The sequence below is a fragment of the Arachis ipaensis genome, chromosome B04 (assembly GCF_000816755.2).
Source record: "Arachis ipaensis cultivar K30076 chromosome B04, Araip1.1, whole genome shotgun sequence".
NCBI lineage: Eukaryota > Viridiplantae > Streptophyta > Magnoliopsida > Fabales > Fabaceae > Arachis > Arachis ipaensis.
This window is the reverse complement of record NC_029788.2, coordinates 16,784,538-16,792,826: the sequence shown is the minus strand read 5'-3', so window position 1 is coordinate 16,792,826 and position 8,289 is coordinate 16,784,538.

Genomic DNA, 8,289 nt, shown 5'->3' with positions numbered 1-8,289 from the left:
CTTTTGTCAATCTACAATTTTTTTTTGTAAAATTAGTTTGATTTTATAAATCTTTTGTGCTATGCATAATCTATATTGTCAGAACAAAGTGGACCGTGATTTTAAAAATTTTATATTTCTGTAATATTATTATGGATAAAAATACTAGTATATTTCTAATTTTACAACCAAAATGTGTCACATGTCACTTTCTCATTACAATTGGAATCAAATCTTTCCCTCCAAAATTAAGAAATTCTCCTATCTTCTTTACTAATTTCACAACCAAAATGTGCCACATGTCACTCCCTCGTTGTAATTGAAATTAAATATTTTCCTCTAAAATTAAAGAATTCTTCCCTCCTCCATACTATTTTTACAACCAAAATGTGTCACATGTCACTCCCTCATTGCAATTGAAATCAAATCTTTCCTTCCAAAATTAAAGAGTTCTCCACTCCTCCATCTTCCTTTCTCTATCTCTCTTATTCCTTCAACCATTCTATCTATTTTATATATTATTATTAATATCAATGACTAATTACTAATTTGACAATCAAAATGTGCAACATGATATTCTTTAATTGCATTAAAATTAAAATTAAAATATTAAAATTGAAATTGAAATATACCTATATTAACATAGAGAAAAAAATATTATTTTTAAATAACAAGTATAAAATTTAATTATTTCTATTTGTGCAACAGACTTAACACCTAATTAAATGTAAAAGTATACACGTTAAATTGTTTCAAATTTTAGATAATGAATGTTAAAATTAATTATTAATAAAAAATTAGAATTTTTCATATAAAAATAATAACTAATAAAAATCTTATTATTTGATTTTTTATCTATAGATACCTTAATCTTTTTAGCCAATGACTTTTGTCAATCTATAACTTTTTTTTGTAAAAGTAGTTTGATTTTATAACTTTTTTGTGCCTTGCATAATCTATACTGTCAGAACAAAGTGAACCGTAGTTTTAAAAAATGTATATTCCCGTAATGTTATTACGGGTAAAAATACTAGTATTATTTATTTTATTAATTTATATATGATCACCATATTTTATTATGAAATATTTCATGTCAATAAATACTATTTTATAAATTTATATGTACATTTTGACAACTCAGCTGCAACTCCAAGCTCAATTACTCAAACGATACAATTTCAAGTCCAAACAAAAATACTGAAGATAAGCAAGGAGAATCTATCTGAGAAGGAGAAAAATGGACCAGAATCAACTGAAAACATATGAATTAGGCCAAAGAGATTGAGAAGAGCTCATGTATAGTTGAGAGACTATGTTAGGAAGTAACAGAGGGCCGCAGAGAATCATAGCTAGTGAACTGAGGTGTACCAAGTTAGTTAGAAAAGAGTGGGGAGTGACGTGAAGGAGGGTAGAGAAAGAATTAGTTAAGAAATTGTTAGGAGTTTCTCCCTCAACTCGAAAGAGGAGTATCCATTAATTTTCTCAAGTTCAATATAACGTCTCATACAATTTTATTCATACACTATTTTCTATTCTTCTTCTTCTTTTCATATAACATTTGGTGCTTTCATTGAGAATAATTCCACCATAGGAGTCACTGATGAACTCACACGTTCTCAAGCCGAGATCGTAGCCTTACAACGGAGCCATGTGGAGCTGAGTAGTCAGTTCACTGATAGTAACACTCAGTTGTCTGCTATAGAGGAAGCATTGAAGGAGTTCAACGCTAATTTGAAGGGGCTCTGAAAGTGAAGGAGTTGCTAGCTGGCTCACCATGAGAGGGAACTCTAGCTTCGTCACGCTCCCCATCTCAGCCGTTGGTACCGCATTTAAAAGGAATGAAGGTCAAGCTACCATTGTTTGATGGAGAAGGTGTGAAAGAGTGGGCGTTCAAGGTTTCAGAGTACCTTGAATGGTATGAGGTGCCTGATATGCGATGATCACCTTTCATCTGACTAATCTTGCATATAATTGGTACATATAAGGCATTAATAACAATATCCATTACAATTGAAAAACATTTTTGGATGCATTAATCACTAGATTTGGTCAAAATATTTTTTATTATCCAAAAGTTGTACTTAAAGAGCTGAAACAAGTAAATTCTGTTGATGAATATCACAATCAATTTGATAAATTGTCAAATCAAATCACTGATTTAAGTGAAGATTGGTTAATTTCATTGTTCGTTGCAGGATTGCAAGAATATTTGAAATGTGAACTGTTACTGGCGAAGCCTACATCATATGTTGATGCTGTTTTCTTGGCCAAATTATACGAACAGAAGCACCAGGCCTCTACCAAAGCTACTCTCGTAAAAACCCCATAATAGCACACACTACTCTTCCACTACTACACAACCAAACATGCCCAAACAACATATCAGCCCCATTAAACCACCTTTAACACAAGTCATATCGTCTACTCCTACACCTGTAAACACTATACCGTTAAGAATCTCATAACCATAAAGATTAAGCAAAAGAGAGAGAAAAGCTTATGTTACTAATCTGAAGATAAGTGGTCACTAACTCACTGATGTAAATCTACTTGTTACTTGCTAGTTGGTGAAGAAGAGATGCAAGAAATATTAAGAAAATCCGATCTATCCATTATAGAAACTACTGAACCAGAAAAGCCAATTATAGTTCAACCCACCCAGCTAGGGATTAGCTTTAATGTCCTAGTAGGCCAGTATCAACCAACTACTTTTCACTTGAAGGGAACTTATCTGGGACAGTTCTTATTGATGGGCGTAGCACTTACAATATTGTAAAAACAAGTGTGGCTGAGAAATTTTGCTTTCCAATGCGGCAAGTGACACCGCTCTAGGTGTTAGTAGGCAATGGAGAGGTGATTGGTTGTAGGGCACAGTGTGATGAGATTTCCTTAGTCATGCATGGATACCAATTTAATGTAAGTACCTATGTGTTGGATTTGCAAGTTACTGACATTATTCTCGGAGTGCAATTGTTGATGTGTTTAGGCTATGTAACGACTCATTATGGACTTCTAACCATGCAATATGTAGTGAATGATGTTAATATTACCCTTCAGGGTGATTGGCTACTCCAATCTGAAGGGATCAATAATAAAACATTACATAAGCTCGTGGCCAGCAAAGTGGTCACTGAATTCTATCATTTGCGGGTGATTAGTGAGGATAAAGGGGATGCCAAAGAAGCAGTATGATAAACCATTATTTTATGGTTTATATTGTGTTTAATTGTGTGGTTTTATCATGATCCTTACCCACTTATTCATTAAATTAGCATGCATTTAGATTTCCTTCCTGAATTTATTACATGTTTGAAAACTGCTTCCTAGAGACTTTAATTATTTATTTTTAATTCTCCTTTATTCCATTCGATGCCGTGATTTGTGTGTTAAGTGTTTCAGACTTTATAGGGCATGAATGAGTTGGAGATTGGAAAGGAAGCTAGCAAAAATGGAAGGAACACAAGAATTTGAGGAGATAACTAGCGAGAAGTGACGCGGTCGCATGGCTCACGCGACCGCGCGAAGGAGAGCAAATCGCAGCGACGCGGCCGCATGGCTCACGCGGCCGCGCGGATTGGAAAGCCCAAGCGACGCGGTAGCGTGGACGACGCGAACGCGTGGCGAGGAAAAGTGCGAATGACGCGTCCGCATGGATGACGCGATCGCGTGACATGTGCGATCTGCATAATCTGCAGAATTCGTTGGGGGCGATTTTGGACCCTATTTCGGCCCAGTTTTCGGCCCGAAACAGCAGACTAGAGTCAGAGAACATGCAGAAACAAACAACACATTCATTCAGAGACAGTTTTAGATCTAGTTTTTACTCTCTTAGGTTTCTCTCTCTAGGTTTTAGAAATTTAATTTTCAATTGATCTTAGCATTGGAACATTGAGAAAAGTTACTTCCTTATCAAGACTTCGTCATCCTAGTTCGTTTTCTCAACTTGGTTCTATTCTTCCATGTTCCTTGTTTTGTTCAATTTTGCTATTTGAATACTTTTATGATTAATTAATGCAAGGATTATTTCTTTTTAATTCAATTTCAATTCCAATAATCATGTCTTCTTTTAATTTCCTTTCATATGCTATGAATTTATTATTTACAATGCGTGAGTAGTTTCTTTACTTGATGGGGAGTTGATTAAAAAGGAACTCTTGAGTTGGAAGGATTGAAAGAAAATTTGTAATTGGGTTAATTGTTGGATTGTTATCCTGTCACCAACGCCAATCCCTTTGAACTAAGTAGGTTGCAACTTGTGAACAGATCTGGCATTCCAACTTGTTTGACTTTCCCTTACCTAGTAAAGGATAACCAAACAGAACAACCATTAATTATAAATTAATCTTACAATCACTCCATCAATAGTAGAAGTTCCAACCAATCAACTCCCAGTCAAGGCTTTTATCCATATTATTTAAATTTTCTCAATTTATATCCCAATTTACTTAGCTCAACTTCTTGGAACATCTGATTAATAAGATAGCACACTTTTCTGCAACTCGTTGGGAGACGACCTAGGACTTAAAACTCCCAGTAATTTTTAATCTAATTCTCTGTGACATATTTCTAAATTGATAGGCAGATTTTCAGTGAGTTAAGAACTATACTTGCAACGTAACCATTTTAATAATTTTTAATTTACCAGCTTCTGCGTCTCATCACAGTACTAACTGGGAAGGTCCAGCAGCTCTTGGATCAATTTGTGGTCGTGTTTGAGGGGACAACCAAGTTGCCGCCATCCTAAGATATTGACCGTCAAATCACTATCACTCCAGGGAAAAAGCCGGTGAGGATCTGACCCTATAAGTATCCACAGTTTCAGAAGACCAAAATGTCCAGATTGGTGGCAGAAATGTTGGAATGGGGGTGATCTGGGAGAGTCGGAGTGTTTTTTCTAGTCTGGTACTTTTGGATAAAAAGAAAGATGGTAGTTGGTGATTTTGTGTAGATTATCGGGCTTTAAATGCCATCACCATTAAGGATAAATTTTTCATCCCGACTATAAAGGATATCCTAAATGAGTTATTTGGGGCTGCGTATTTTTCCAAGATGGATTTGTGGTCGGGCTACCACCAAATCAGGATAAGCAAGGACACTATCCTTATGTCAGCTTTTTGAACTCACAATGGGAACTATGAATTTGTTGTGATGCCCTTTAGGCTTACTAATGCGGTAATGCCCCTTCAACCTTCCAAGCGATGATGAATCACATTTTTCAGCCCTACTTGAGGAAGTTTATAGCAGTGTTTTTTGATGATATTTTGGTTTATAGTAAATCGTGGGACACTAAAAGAAAATTACATATTCAACCACATTTTGCAAAGTTATATTTGAAAAGAGTAACCTATTCATAGAATAGGAATATGAATAAGCTACGCTTTTCTTCGTATTACCTTTTTATAGGAGAATAGGAAACACAATTGTGGCATCATGATGAATCCATATTTGATGATGATTTTTGCCTTGAAATGAGTGGATTTTATAATATAAACTTGAACTTATTCATTGAAATAGCATTCTTTTGTGAATTCTCCCTTAATTGTGTCTAAGTGTTAAAAACATAATTTTTGTGCTCTAAATTTTACTTTTATTCCATTCGATGTCTTGATATATTTGTTGAGAGATTTTAGGATCAATAAGTAAGGATGGCTTGAAGAAGTGAAAGAAAATCATACAAAGTGGAAGAACTCATGAAGATAAGTGTACCCTATTCTTTTGAATTATGGAAAGCATGCGTGATGAAAAGCGTAGTCTTTGGTTCTCAAGAGCATCACTTGAAAAGCGCACCCTATTATGAACACCAAAAAGTGTAGCTTTTCATACAGAAAATGTAGCCTTTGAGAATAGGTAACGACCGAATATGCATCCCCCACTAAAGTGTCTCCAAAGCCAAAAAAAAGCGTAGCCTTTTCTTAAGACATCATTTTTTTTATTTTCAACTACACTTTTCAAGTATAGCTGAATGGATGATTATCTTGTAGTGGGAGGACCACGTGCAACATCTAACTACTACCCTTTCTACATTGGCCCAGCATGAAATTTTTGCCAAGAAATCTAAATGCTCTTTTGCGCAACCTTAGGTAGATTACTTAGGACATATTTTTTGTGCCCAATGTGTTAAGGTTGACCCTACCAAAATTGAGGCCATCTAAGATTGGCCGAAGCCAACCTCCCTTAAGCAATTGCACAAGTTCCTTTGTTTTACAGATTATTACAAAAAATTTGTGCCTTATTATGCCAAACATGCTGCCCCAATGACAAATTTATTGAAGAATAACTTTCATTGAAAAAAAAAAGGTGGACTTAGCATTTACGAGTCTAAAATCAGCCATGGTCAATACACCAATTTTAGCCTTACCATATTTTTCTCTATCTTTTACAGTGAATACTGACGCATCTAACACCAGTGAAGGGGCAGTTTTATCACAACATGGACATTTTATCGCATATTTCAGCAAGAAACTCAGTCCCTGACTTCGGGTCACCTCTGCTTATGTGCGAGAACTATATGCCATTAGAAAGAGGTTTTTAATTAAGATAGACCATCAGGGGATAAAAGAACTGATGGCACAGGTTGTGCTGACACCAGAACAACAATATTACTTATCTAAATTGCTAAGATACGAGTTTGAGATTAAGTACCGACTTGGGAGGTTGAATCAGGTGGCGGATGCACTTTCCAGGCTCCTAGAAACAGAGACGAAGGTAGAGCTTTGCACCTGTCAGTTATCTAGTATTCAATTTGGTCCATCTTGCAGGAGGCTGTGGAGTGTGGCCCTTCTACCAAGGACCTGCTGGACGAGTATGATTGGAAAAAGTTAGAGCTGATTATGTGATGCGAGAGAGATTTTTGCTTTATCAGGAACAACTTTTCATACCTGATTTTAAAGGCCTGAGGGAATTGTTACTCGTTGAGTTCTACTTCATCCCAAAAGCAGGACATGAGGGAGTGTTAAAGATGTATAAGCTATTGGGTGAGATTTTTTTTGGTCCGGTATGAGGGCTAATGTACAGTGCTTCATAGATAGGTGCCCTGATTGTCAACTGACCAAATATGTTCCAACAAAATTCCAGGGTCTCTTGTAGCCACTGCCAACCCCAGCAAGATCGTGGATAGATATCACAATGGATTTCATTTTGCAACTACTCAAAACTACCGGATTCACAGCTATCTAGCAAGACGGGACATTTTGGACATTTTGTGGCTCTCAAACCCGATTTTATTACAAAAGACATTGTCCAAGCCCTCATCAGTTCAATGGTGAAACTTCATGGATTTTTAACAACCATTGTTAGTGACCGAGATCCCCTGTTCTTGAGTCGGTTCTAGAAAAATCTCTTGAGCTTTAATGGCACCTGCCTATACTACAGCATGTCTTACCATCTACAATATAATGGTCAAACGGAAGTCATTAACTGCTCACTCGAGCAGTACCTTTGGGTTTCACCCACTCCTACCTGAAGCTCTAGAGCTCATACCTTCTTTGGACAGAATTTTTCTACAATGGTACCTACCCACTAGGTGTTGGAAATGTCTCCTCATGAAGTCTTCTTTGGCTACCCGACGAGAATGCTGCCAGGATACATGCCAGGGGCATCGAAAGTCAAAGAAGTGGATGATTTTATGAAAGCCAGGAACGTGTTGAATTGTGAACTGAATTTCTTCCTCCAGCAGGCCTAAGAGAAAATGCGCTACCAAGCGAACCAGTACCAGAGACAAAAGAAATTTGCAGTGGGAGACTAGGTTTTACTCCGGTTGAAGCCGTTTCGGCAACACTCCCTCACTGTGAGCAATCATCACAAACTCAGTAAGAGGTTTTATGGTCCCATTCAAATAAGAACGGGTGGGACAAGTGGCTTACCTTTTGAATCTTTTGGCATCATGTGCTCTTCACCCTATGTTTCATGTTTTGGTCCTGAAGGAATATAAAAGGCCGCTGCCTTTAGGAGTTGCCGCTGCCTCCAAATTACCTTCCTCATTGCAGTCGCGCCCCACAACAGTGTTGGCAAAACGCACTATGATAACTCCTAATGGAACACGGGTTGATGTTCTTATTGATTGGGAAGGGGTTTCACGTGAAGAAGCCAGTTGGGTCCCTCTATTTGAGATTTGTTCCTTGTTTTCTGAGTTGGACCTTGAGGACAAGGTCTTAGTAGAGGTGGGGATAGCTGATAGCTCAGCTGCAACTCCAAGCCTAAATGATACAATTCAAATTCCAAACAAAAATGCTGAAGATGGCAAAGGAGAGTCTGAGAAAGAGAAAGATGGGCCAAAATTAGCTAAGGACATAGGAATTAGGCTAAAGAGAT